The following is a 13,856-nucleotide window of genomic DNA, read 5'->3' as shown; positions in this document are numbered from 1 at the left end:
GTTCATAAGACCAAGAACTATTCTGCTTATTCTTATGAGTACTATTGTCCGCCTGCAAGACTTTTTGCTAGGGCTCCAAAGCCAAAGTTCTCAGACGCCGCACTTAGACTTATTGATTCTAAGCCACCCTTGAAGATGTGGGTGGCTAAGAAAGCTTAACTCTCTTTTGCAGGGAAAGGTCTCCAGCAGAAAACCAAAATCGTCTGATGCTATTGCTGGGGACCTTAAACATCTTGTAGGGCGCAAGATCAAATGCCCGAATGGTCTTATTATGTACTTCATTCCTGAATCGCTTGCTACTCTCCCTATCAGTCCTAATCTGGATCTAAGCTTTCATAACCCACTGGTTCGTCAAATGTTTTTTCTTCACAATTCTCTTCGTGAAGCCTATCCCCCTAACTGCACTGTAGGGTACGACACCAGTGTCTTCAGAATGGATTATTGATAGTGGGTGTACCAATCACATGACTGGCAAAAGAAGCCTTCTTATGGACTCAACCTTACGCCCATCCGACAAGAGTCACATCACATTTGCTGACACTGGTAAAAGTAAGGTACTGGGTCTAGGTAGAGTTGCAATCTCAAAGGATCAACACATGGATAAAGTCATGCTTGTTGAATCCCTTGGCTTCAACTTAATGTCTATCTCAATGCTTTGCGATTTGAACATGATCGTAATATTTGGAAAATATCGCTGCCTTGTACTAATGGAATCTGACAAGTCTCTAGTGTTTGAAGGGTATCGGAAAGATGATTTGTACGTAGTAGATTTCTCGGCAGGACCATAGCTTACCGTATGTCTTCTAGCAAAAGCTTCAGAATGCTGGCTCTGGCATAGGAGGCTAGGGCATGCTGGCATGAGGAACCTCCACACCCTTGCAAAGAAGAAGCATGTCATAGGCATCGAGGGCGTCAAGTTCAAGAAAGATCACTTATGCGGTGCCTGTGAAGCAGGAAACATGACGAGAGCCAAACATCCCTCGAAGACAATCATGACAACCACTCGACCCTTCGAACTGCTCCACATGGATCTTTTCGGTCCCACTCATTACTCAACTCTTACTACTACTGCTTGTCTCTATGGCTTTGTCATTGTTGATGATTATTCTAGATATACTTGGGTGCACATAATCCTCTACAAGACTGAAGTGTGGGATGTCTTCAGACGCTTCGCCAATCGAGCAATGAACAACTATGGCGCCAAGACAAAGCACATTAGAAGTGACAATGGCACTGGATTCAAGAACACTGGCCTTGATACATATCTTGATACCTTGGGCATCACACATAAATTCTTAGCCCCGTACACGCCACAACAGAATGGCATCGTCGAATGCAAGAACAGAACACTCATTGAGATGGCCCGAACGATGCTTGATGAATACAAGACTCCAAGAAAATTCTGGCCTGAAGCCATTGATACTGCATGCCATACAATCAATCGTGTTTATCTTCACAAGCTTTTGAACAAGACATCTTATGAGCTCCTTACTGGCAAGAAGCCAAATGTCAGTTACTTCAGAGTATTTGGCACCAGGTGCTGGATCAAGGATCCACATCACACTTCAAAATTTGCACCAAAAGCACATGAGGGTTTTATGCTTGGATATGGAAAGGATTCGCACTCCTACAGAGTCTTCAATCTCTTTCATTATAAAGTGGTTGAAACAGTGGATGTGCACTTTGATGAGACTAACGATTCACAAAGAGAGCACCTCCCAAATGTGCTAGATGAAGTTCCATCCAGCGAATCGATCAAGCTTATGGGAACCGGAGAAATCATACCCTCTGAAGCTCAACCTTAAGAGGAACTTATCATCTCCGCACCTGATCAACCTGAAGACAATGCTCAGCCTGAAGACAATCCCACTAACAATGACAATGATCAGCAAAAGCAAAACCTTCGCCCTGTACATCCTCGTGTTGCCAATGAAGTGCAGATTGAGAGAATAATTGATAGCATCAATGCACCCGGTCCACTTACTCGTTCAAGGGCAACTCAGCTGGCAAATTTCTGTGGGCACTTCGCATTCGTCTCAATAACAGAACCCAAGAAAGTTGAAGAAGCCTTCATGGAACCTGAATGGATTCAAGCTATGCAGGAAGAGCTTCAACAGTTTGAGCTGAATAATGTATGGGAACTGGTTAAGCGTCCTGATCCTCGGAAGCACAATATAATAGGCACCAAATGGATATACCGCAACAAGCAAGAAGAGCATGGTCAAGTTGTCAGAAACAAAGCTCGTCTCGTTGCTCAAGGATATACTCAAGTGGAAGGCATTAACTTCGATGAAACATTTGCTCTTGTGGCTCGACTTGAAGCCATACGCATACTGCTGGCCTATGCAAATCATCATAACATACTTCTATATCAAATGGATGTGAAGAGCGCCTTTCTCAATGGCAAGATTGAAGAAGAAGTGTATGTTGCACAACCGCCTGGCTTTGAAGATCCGAAACATCCTGACATGGTATACAAGCTCAACAAGGCACTGTATGGCCTCAAACAAGCCCCTCGGGCCTGGTATGACACACTCAAATAATTCCTGAAGAGCAAAGGCTTCATACCTGGTTCCCTAGACCCCACTCTCTTCACGAAGACATATGATGGTGAACTGTTTGTGTGCCAAATATATGTGGATGACATTATCTTCGGCTGCACCAATCAGAAGTACAGTGAAGAGTTTGGATATATGATGCAAGAGCAATATCAGATGTCCATGATGGGAGAGCTGAAGTTCTTCCTCGGTCTTCAAATACGACAGCAACGCAACGGCATCTTCATATCTCAAGAGAAGTATCTCAAAGATTGCCTGAAGAAGTTCGGTATGCAAGACTGCAAAGGCTTCACGACGCTAATGCCAGCCAAGCATCATCTGGGTCTTGACGACAATGGTAAAGAGTTCGACCAAAAGGTATACCGCTCCATGATTGGTTCTTTGCTTTATCTATGTGCATCTAGGCCAAATATTATGCTTAGTGTTTGCATGTGTGCTCGATTTCAAGCGACACCAAAGGAGTCGCATCACTTAGCTGTGAAGCGAATTCTTCGATATTTGGCTCACACCCCAACTCTAGGATTATGGTATCCAAAGGGCTCAGAGTTTGATCTGGTTGGATTCTCGGATGCTGATTATGCTGGTGACAAAGTGGATCGCAAATCTACATCAGGCACATGTCACTTTCTGGGGCGATCACTTGTATGTTGGTCATCAAAGAAGCAGAACTGTGTATCTCTCTCCATTGCTGAATCTGAATACATTGCTGCTGGATCTTGCTGCGCTCGGCTTCTGTGGATGAAGCAAACACTCAAGGACTATGGCATTCATCTGAAGCAAGTGCCACTCTACTGTGACAATGAAAGCGCCATCAAGATTGCTAACAACCCCGTTCAGCACTCGAAGACAAAGCACATTGAAATTCATCATCACTTTCTCAGAGATCATGTTGTGAAGGAAGATATTGATATCATACACGTCAACACTGAAGAGCAATTGGCAGATATCTTCACCAAGCCCTTGGATGAGAAGAGATTTTGCAAGTTACGGTGTGAGCTAAATATCCTGGAATCCTCGAATGTCATGTGATCAGGCACACATCCTAACACTTATGCATCTTGATGACTTAGATGTGCAACACACGAAGTAAAGTATATCTTCAATCAATGAAGACATACATTCTAAGTGTGAATACATTAATATGGAATTTGACTTCGGAGCGCCACGATAATTGTGCGTCGTGTCTGGGTCTAATACTTCCTATACGGTGAGTAACGCCACCACCAAAATATTCTGTTCGAAGTGTTTCACTCACGGCGTTACATTTGCTATGTCTTCACATTTGGTTTGGCTTCAATTTCAACATGTCTTCATGATTATCTTCACTATGTTGATTATATATATATACTAGTGTTCTGCCCTCTACAACATTCACTTATAGCTGTGTCTTCTTGTTGAATCTTTTGAACTAAGTGAATGTGATTGGACCCTAACCTCTCTATGCTTTCTATCTCAAACTCTATCTCTCCAAATCATATGCATTCTATTGAAACTGTCGAATGTCTTCTCTGCGTCCTTGTCAGCAGAAGATACAGAGACAACCATTAAGTCCGTTTTCAATGCTCATTCCTTCACCTGAAACCCGGAGAAGTGGGAATGACCACCCGACAATCCAGGTGTGCGTGGGACGTGGAACAACCCCCAATATGCTGCATTATGGCCACGTGTTCCTCAGATGTGAATCGCCAGGGGCACCTGTGTAATAACGTAGTGCCGCCCCTGTACCTATAAATACACACCTCACAGCAGTCATTATCTCTTCTTCCACTCTCGCATGAACCCTAGTGCCACCGCTAGCCCTCGACGACGTCGGCGACGAAGCGCTTCGCTGCCGCAACCTCTTCGATGCCGTCTTCACGCCGACCGCGGACATCGTCTTCTCCGCCATCGCCGTAGGTGTCCTCCGTCACCAAGTTAGGGCACGGACGATCGAACTGCTCGGCCTCCTCTTCCACTTCGTCTAGCAGTTCTTCGTGTGGTAAATAAAACTTCCTTTTTACGGCCCCTTTGATCCTATAGCTTTATCACTTTCTACCACAAGCAGTTTCTATTCACACAAGTTGGATCTCTTTCATACTGCATCTCATAACATGCCTAGTATATTCACTTATGCTTCACAAAGTAGTTATTGATCCGTGGATTCGTACAAATCTGGAACCAACTCCTTATCTATGAGTGAATGTCTTCACACGATGAGGTCAATGTCTTCTAAACTGATTTATCTTCAAAATCTTCTGAGAATGCATATGACCTCTTCCCCTTCCCTTGCACCTTAATGCTGTCACAGGTACATGTCCATGGGAGAATCCCTTGGTTCTCATAGTCTGCATTCATTTGTAGAATTCTTACAGTATCACATAAATTCTCCAGAAGCCAGTTCCTGTTTGTCCAGCAAGCGAAAACCTTTGAAGCCTTTGAATGTATTGAAGCCTTTCAGTTTAAAGTTCATGGCTTCAGAAAAATCAGCAAGGAAGGGTGGCAAAAAGCGTCGAGGAGAAACATCAAGAGATCTGCCCGATGACCTCTCAAAGCTGTACAAGACAGATCCTGAAGAGGATTACAATCAGCGCAAGACACGAATCCAATGGATTCGATGCTATTGGGCAGAACAGTGGTTCAAGTACAGATTTGTGACCAAGGAATATGCTAAAAAGAATGCCATCAAGCGACCATGGGGAGACATCCTCTACAAAAATCTTCAACCCAGGACCAGAGATGAAGCCATTGAACAAGGCTTCTATCCCTGCATGGTCCGTGGACCACAGCCTGCGGATGCTGACCCATCGTCCCTGCTATGGTGTCGTGACGACAATCTGTTTAAGCGCAACTTCTAGTTTGCCTAGAACTCATCGAAGCAGAACAAGAAGACCTTGGGTTTAGATTTCAATCCTGGTCCCTCTGCTCCCCGTGCCGATGGAACTCGCGAAGCTGAACCCAATCTTCTTGGGCCCTTCTACAATCTTGAAGGTCTCATCACTCACATCGTGGTTCAAGGGACAGCCGTGAATGAGCCTGCAGATGACGCTGAATCAGATGAAGCGCCTGCAGCGCCGAAGCCAAAGAAGCTGAAGCAGCCAAAAGCTTCAAAGCCGGCCTCTGCACTAAAAATCTCACGGGTGAAGCCATTGGAAACTGCACCTCCTGAAGACAGTGTGCAGTCTAAAGATCTGTCACGCATCTCCAAGCCCCAGAAGGTCAAGATGCCTCTGCCACACACCGGCCAAGAGCTAACAGCTGCTGCCATTCTGCGCAATGATGCCATTGATCTGTCAAGTGATGAAGATCTTGCAGATGACGCTCTTGAGCAACTCATCAAGAGCAAAGAAGAAGCAGAAATCTTCAATGATCTGCCTCTCTTTGATGTGACAATCATCCACAACTTCATTGATGAGTGGTTTGACATGCCAAACATCAGCTTCGAAGATGTGCAACTACCCATTGGCCTCAGTGTCGCCTTCCATGGTGCCATTGCTTCAGAGCTAGCTCTCGCTCAGCGCATCGTCGAACTGAAGCAAAAGATTGACTATGAAAAGGCTCAGTTCAAGAAGCATATGGCCAATCTCAGCGTGCAAGAGGTGAAAAACGTCAAGATTATGCTGCACGAGCTCAAAGAAGCCTTTCTCAAGAAACGCGTAGAAGCTCAGGGTTCTCGGGAGCGCATGAAGAGCCTGGCTGACAAGTGTGTGCAAGGCTACAACGAAGCTGAGAAGCGCAAGGCCCTTGGGCGTCCGGGCATTGATCCTAGGATGGCTGCTAAGCAGAAGAAGAAGCCCATTGTGACCGAACCTCTCGCACCAAGGCAGGAAGCAGATCCCATTGTCTTCCCAACTCGCATGACTGGCTCGAAGCCAAAGGCCCGGTCAACCGCTTCAGAGCTGAAGAAGGCGAGGACTGCTGAGGCTGAAGCCAGGAAGAGGAAACATCCTGAAGCCTCTCCTACTGCCCCCTCCAAGAAGAAGAGGAAGACCAAGAAAGAATGGGCTGCTCCCACAGAGCCTTTGATTGTTGAACCCATTTCCATGGTTCGTCCTGACGCTGAACGCCAACTGACAATCCATGAGCCTGCTTTCACAGAGGCTCATGAAGCTGAAGACTTTCCAGCAGCTGATCCCATTGCTGCTGAAGACATTAGTCACCATGACCATGTAGAAGATGGTGCAGTCCTTCCTCAGCTCGAGCACAGCGAACTCATCAGCATTGGTCGTCCTCTGACGCCAATTGCTCGGGATGCTTCATGGGCTGATCGCCCACAAGAGGAAGAAAACTTTGAGGCCCAGCCAACTCCAACTACACAGGCGTCGCCTGCGTTGCGCAGGCTTCGCAAAGGACCAAGGCCTCCAGTCTCTGCGTCTAAAGCTGAAGCTGCTGAAGACATTCCGGTTGCATCAGCCAATGAAGAAGAAGTCCCACAAGCTGTTACTCCCCTGTCCCACCAAGAAGCGGTTCTCGAGGAGAACGTGACTGTGACCGACCCTCCAGCTCCTCAAGTGGAGGTTGAAAATCTTGAGGCTGCCACCACCAACACCAATGAAGCCACTGACGTTGTCATGGCTAAAGCTAATGTGGAGCCCTCACCAACAAAAGCACCAGAAGTCAGCGAAGCCACGATCCCACTGTTTCTGTTCCTGCGCCTGCTGCCAGTCCTCAGTTCGACTATCATGTTGAGCACAGGCCTCAGGTACAGAAGCCAATCCCAAGATTGCCCAGGTTCCCAGGTCCTGCATCAGCACCTGGATCCTTCAATATCAATGGCTTCAGAGCAGACAACACATTCTTCAATAGCTCTAGGAACCCCTACTCAAGGGAAATAATATCATCTGATCAGTTCTAGAGCTATCCGCAGCGAAGCTATTACTCCTGCATTCTATACAATCAAGGTCGCATCTTCCCACACAAGCGTCTTGACATTGAAGCAATAGCTGGTCTGCCCTGTCTGGAAGAAGCTCTGGATTGCTTCAAAGAGGTTGGATTGTTGTCGTTCGTCACTGGCCAAGAGCATTGGAATGAAGAGTTGCTGCTCCAATTCTATGCCACACTTCACATCCGTGGGTATAACAGAGATCCGAAGACTTGGGTCCTAGAGTGGATGACAGGAAATGTTCATCACGAAGCCAAAGCCTTTGACATCATTGAGCTCACTGGTCTACCCACTCCTGGCGATCTCTACGAATCTGGCTGTCAACTTCACAGTGAAGTTGTGGAGAGCATCTTTCAGAAGCCTGAACCTAACATGAGTCAGATGCTCAGTATGATGAAGCCATTGCCCCAAGATGCTGAATATCCCAAAGAGTTCTTTGTTGAAGACCTTGAGTATCTACTAAGAACTATTTATCACATCATAAGGCGAACTCTCTGGCCCATCAAAGGACACTCTCCACATGCCAAGCTGGAAGGTGCAATGAAGACTTTGGTCTTCTATATTCTTCATGGCAAATGCTTCAATGCATAGGACTTCTTCATTCGCCAACTTGCTGCATCAGGCTCTGATCTGTTTGGCTTGAAGTTCTACACCCCATGGGTAATGCGGCTGATCAAACTTCACTCCGCTATCTCATATCAGCCATCTGCTCACAATCATCGGATCTTTCTGCCTGATGTGGATATGTCTATTGAAGCCATCTATCCTGAGCCTGCCAAGGAATCTCTAAGTCTTCAGAATGTAGAGCATCAAAGTTTTTCTCAGAACATTGAAGGAGTTGAAGCAGTCACTCGTGTGTATCCTTTGGCTGGCACTACACGTGCACCGCATCCTGCTCTCACTGAAGCCACTGATAATACAACTGCCCCACGACCCAAGAAGCGCACTCGTGTTCTCAATGACCGAGAGCTTCTTGTGGCTCTTCATCAGAAACAGGATAGGCATCATGACTGGCTGAAGCGTCAAATGCAAAGCCTCTTGGTGGATGTTAATCGCATTCGCAATCTTGCCACCAAGAATGCCTTTGTTGCCCATGAAATCTCTCGACGCACATGGAAAGGGCTGACGCTGATGTGTTCTCAAGATGATCTTCAAGAGGATGGCTTCTCTGAGCGCTTCAAGTTTGACTTCACACCTCCTCGAAGGGCAGTGCTACGACGAACTCCATCTCTTGAAGACTCTGAGTTCTCTTCCTCTGCTGCAACTGTGAATGCCAGAGTGATCGAGGATGAAGACGATGCTACTTCACCGCCACCTCCTTCAGCACGCTTCGACACTGCTCCAAGCTCTTCTGCACCGCCGAACACCACCGACGACCCTGCTGCTTCACCTACTCTTCATGGGAACAAGTAGATGCTCTATGTCTTCAAACCTTTTTGGTCCTTACTGACAAAGGGGGAGAAGCATATGAGTTTGATAGTCTTCAAGCGGGTCCATGTGGGCGGGTGCTTCATATTTTTCTTCGTGTTTACAAATCTCGTTTTGATACATTTGGTTCTTTGAGTTGTAACACTTAAACTCGATGGCCGTCTGCTACTTATTTGCCATTTTGTGATGCGATGATAAATTCCGCATGTGCGACAATAAATTCCGCACTTAGATCATTTTGCAAACGTCCATTTTCCATTATGCATGTCATTATCTTCACATACCTTCACATGCATAGTGGATTGTCATCATAAGTTGAAGAGGATCTCCACAAGCACAACCTGCCATGTGCATTTGCATTTCAAAAGCAAATTACTTATATACACATCTTCAGGGGGAGCCCTTGCAACTTATGAAGACAATTCCTTATCCTTTACAATTTCACATATTATATTCCCCGTTGAAAACTTCAACTAGTTTGTCATCAATCACCAAAAAGGGGGAGATTGTAAGTGCATCTAGTGCCACCCCTAGTTGGTTTTGGAGTATTGACGACAAACCTAGTTGAGGGACTAATGTGTTTGTGAGAATTGCAGGATAACACAGGTAGAAGTCCCTCATTGATTCGGTTTTCCTACCAGAGATGACCCCTAAAAATGTATGAAGACATTGATGTCAAAGGTGGTATATGAAGATATTCACATTGAAGACTATGACAAGAGAAGACATCGCATGAAGCCTATGGAGCTCAAAGACTTAGATCTTTCGTAGTTCTTTTTCTTCTTTGTTGAGTCATAGGAACCACCGTACTGTTAAGTGGGGTCCAAGAGAACCAGTCAGAATGACTGAAGTGATGCTTAACCAAAACCTATGTCTTCGAGTGAAGACTATGAGAGCGAATCTTGTCCAGAGTCGGACAAGTCAGCTTTGCTTGTAGCCCAAGTAAAGTTGCCGTGTGAGTTTGAAATCTGACCGTTGGAACACGTGTCAGTTCCTTAGTGACCCAGGGTCATTTCGCAAATCAGGTCGGGTTGCCTAGTGGTTATAAATAGCCCACCCCCTACAACCATAAATGGTTGGCTGCTCAGAGTTAGTGTACGGCTTTTGTCGTTTGAGAGCAACCCACCTCAAAGCCTTTGAGAGAGAATTCCTTGCGAGGATAAAGCCCTAACCACCCAGAGCCAAAGAGAATTAGGCATCACTTAAGTCTTCTTGTCTGTGTGATCTGAAGACTTATTACACTTGAGGACTGTGAATCCTCCAGCCGGTTAGGCGTCGCGTTCTGAGCATCCAAGAGACATTGTGGATCGCCGGTGAACAAAGTCTGTGAAGGTTTGGGAGTCTACCTTGAAGACTTACCAGAGTGATTGGGCAAGGTCTGTGTGACCTTAGCTCAAGGGGAATACGGTGAGGACTGGGTGTCCTGAGCTGTGTGTTCAGGACTGGGTGTCTGGGACTGTGTGTCCTCAGGTTTAAATACCTAGCTGCCCTAACCAGACGTACATTTGTCACAGCAACTGGAACTGGTCCAACAAATCATTGTCTTCAACGAGTCACTGGTTTCATCCGTCCCTTCTCTTTACTTATTGTTACTCCTTGTGAAGTCATTGTATGATTGCACTATCTTTTATCTTCACTGAGTGACTGCGTGTTCTGTTTGGCTTCATAATATCTTCCTACCTGATCCTTACTACATTGCTGCTATTAGTCATTGTGCTTTCACTCTGTTGAATATTTGACTATGGCTTGCCTAGTGTAGCCTACCTTCCGCTGCAGGGTAATAGGTTTATTTCTATTGTTTGTCTTCATAACTTCCATGTTTTGAAGACTTTCATAAAAATCGCCTATTCACCCCCCCTCTAGTCGATATAACGCACTTTCACGAACTTATAGCATTATATGCATCAGCTCCGAATCATGTCTTTGGTCAAATGTTGGGTTTGCCCGGCTCCTATGTTTTGGTACCTTACGTTCCGCTCTATCGGCTAAGGTAGCGCTAGGAGAACTACTGCGATTGTGCCCCGGTTCTGCTGGGCTAAGCACCTCAGTAGAGAAAGCTAAAACTGACTGTCATGATAAGGCGAGAGACTGGTCACTGTTCGGCGAGGTTTCGAGTCCCTAAAGACTTATGCCGCTTAGAGCGAGGGGCCGGCCCTGTCCGGCTTAAAGGCGTGTATCGCGCCCCGAATTCGGCCTTCCGAATACCAGGGGCTTCGCCGAAATTTAAAATTATAGAATTCTATGGCTAAGTGAGAGTGATAAAGCATTATTAGTCCGGTTGCCTTGTTCGTTGTGCTGAGCACCTCCCTCGAAGGACCCAAAAATGGGAACAAGAGTGCTCGGGTTTATCCCGAACATCCCAACACTCGCGGCATGGGGGCAGAAGCCGAGGGCTAGCCATCTCTCAGATTGGATAAACAGCCAAACAGAAGGTAATATTTTAAATTCAAATAAGCGTTGCATAGCACATATGAACAAGTTTTAATAAATACAGGATCACACGAGCAAGTTTCACTCAAATATTACATCTTTCATGCACTCGTCCGCTATGAGACGGGCACCCTGCAGAACACCCTCATAGTACATCTCGGGGTGGCGATGCTCCTTGCCCTCCGGTGGCCCTTCCTTGATCAGCTTCATGGCGTCTAGCTTGACCCATTGCAACTTCACACGGGCGAAAGCCCGGCGTGCACCTTCAATGCAGACGGATCGCTTGACGACATCCAGCCGCGGGCAGGCATCCACAAGCCACCTCACAAGGCCGAAGTAGCTGTTCGGAAGGGCGTTGCCAGCCACAACCGGACTATAAAGCCCTTCATGGCCTGTTCGGCCGCCTTGTGCAGTTCGACCAGCTGCTTTAGCTGGTCGCTCACAGACACTGGGTGTTCGGTCCCAGTATACTAGGCCCAGAACAACTTCTCCGTTGAGTTTCCATCCTCGGCCTAGTAAAACTTCGCGGCATCCGACACGCTGCGGGGCAAATCTACGAATTCTCCTGGAGAGCTCTGAATTCGGGTAAGTAATTGGTAATTTACTTTTACATGCTTGCTTTGCATATAAAATGCCTTACCCGCCGCTATCTTCTTCATTGCATCAATCTCCTAGAGGGCCTTTTGGGCTTCGGCCTTGGCACTTTTTGCGCTCTCGAGGGCCGCGGCAAGCTCAGACTCTCGCGTCTTCGAGTCAAGCTCCAACGCCTCGTGCTTCATCACGAGACCCTGGAGCTCTTGCTGCACCTCGCCCACCCGAGCCTCTTGCCTTTCTCGCTCGGTTCGCTCCTTGGCTGCTTTATCTTCGGCCTCGAACATCGCTTGCTTTAGGGTCGCCACTTCGGCCGTGGCCCCTGGCAAATTAATGATGATCCTGTCATTTTGCAATCGCATTCTTTTTATACATATCCATAGACTAGGTACTACTTACCTTTGTTCTCCTCGAGCTGCCTCTTGGCAAGGCCGAGCTCGTCCTTGGACCCTTTAAGGTCCTGCTTCAGTACGGCGACCTCCACAGTCAGTGCGGCTGACGCCAGCAGTGAAGCCTACATATGCATATTGACATACTTATATTAGACTCCTGCGATATTGTTTGATCCTCTGTTCAGCTTTTCTTTGTGAACACCGAACAGAGCATCAGGGGCTACTGTCTATGCGGTAATATTTTTCCTATATTTTAAACACTTACCTCAAAGCCTGTTAGAAGGCTGGCACAGGCTTCAGTCAATCCGCTCTTGGCGGACTGAACCTTCTGGATCACCGCACTCATAATAGTGCGGTGCTCCTCGTCGATGGAAGCGCTGCGAAGCACTTCCAGCAGATTGTCCAGCGCCTCTGGATGGACAGAGGTCACCGGTATAGGTGTCTTGCCCCTCTTAGAAGGAGGCCGCCTGCCCGAGTCCGGAATCACTGGAGGTTCCGGTGCAGTGTTCGGCTGAGGACCGAACTCGGAGCCCTCAGGGGCCTTGTCCCCTCTGCTCCCGGAGTCCGGAAGGCCGCCTTGAGGCGCCTCCGGGACTGTCTCCCCTCGACCCGGTGCCTCTTGAGACAATACCTCGACGTTGTCCGCTGGGTGAGGGGAGGTGGCGGTCTGAACTGGATCGCTATCCATATCCGACGAGGCCAGGGAGCCGTCCGACGATACATCGATACGGGCTTGTGGCGGCCTACATAATCATATTCGGCGTCAGGTGAAGCAGTGCGACAAAGGAATGCTATGACTTAATCTGGTATCCGAATACTTACGACTTCCCCAGGGGCTTGGCCCTGGGCAGCCACTCGTCTTCGCCGTCGGCAGCGGTGGTAGAGCTGTCCGGAAGGAGAGTCCTTCCCTTCTTGGACCCTTCGGCCTCGCCAGTTGGGGCGGCCTTCCTTTTCTTGTCTCCCCCGTCTAGAGGGGGAGCATCTTCTTCTGCCTCATCGTCTTCAGGGGAGGATTGCGCCGTAGAGTCCTCGGATGGTGAGTCCGATGACGCCTGGCGTCGGGAACTCTTTCGGGTTCCCTTTGCCTTCTTGGTCTTCTCCGGCACCGTATAAGGAGCCGGAGTCAGCATCTTCGCCAAAAGAGCATCTGCTGGGCCTTCGGGCAAAGGAGCCGGACAGTCGATCTGTCAGGCCGTCTCCTGCCAGTCCTGTCAAAGGTACGGGAGTTTAGATCCCGCATAGAGTCAAACTATGAAAAGCAAGTATCCTGTAAGAGGTAAAGCAGCTTACCGCGCTGGCTTGGCGCTTCGCGCTGAATCCGCGATCCTCAGTAGTGGGAGGGGGAACCTCGGCGCTCTTGAATAGCACCCTCCAGGCATCTTCGTGAGTTGTGTCGAAGAGCCTGTTCAGAGTTTGGTGCTGCGCCGGGTCAAACTCCCACAAGTTGAAGGCCCGTTGTTGGCACGGGAGGATCCGGCGGTTGAGCATGACCTGGACTACATTGACAAGTTTGAGCTTCTTGTTCACCATGTTTTGAATATATGTTTGGAGTCCGGTCAGCTCTCCCGAACTACCCCAGGACAGGCCCTTCTCTTGCCA

The sequence above is a fragment of the Triticum aestivum genome, chromosome 5A (genome assembly GCF_018294505.1).
Source record: "Triticum aestivum cultivar Chinese Spring chromosome 5A, IWGSC CS RefSeq v2.1, whole genome shotgun sequence".
In the NCBI taxonomy this organism is placed as follows: Eukaryota; Viridiplantae; Streptophyta; class Magnoliopsida; order Poales; family Poaceae; genus Triticum; species Triticum aestivum.
Note: the sequence above shows the minus strand (reverse complement) of the source record.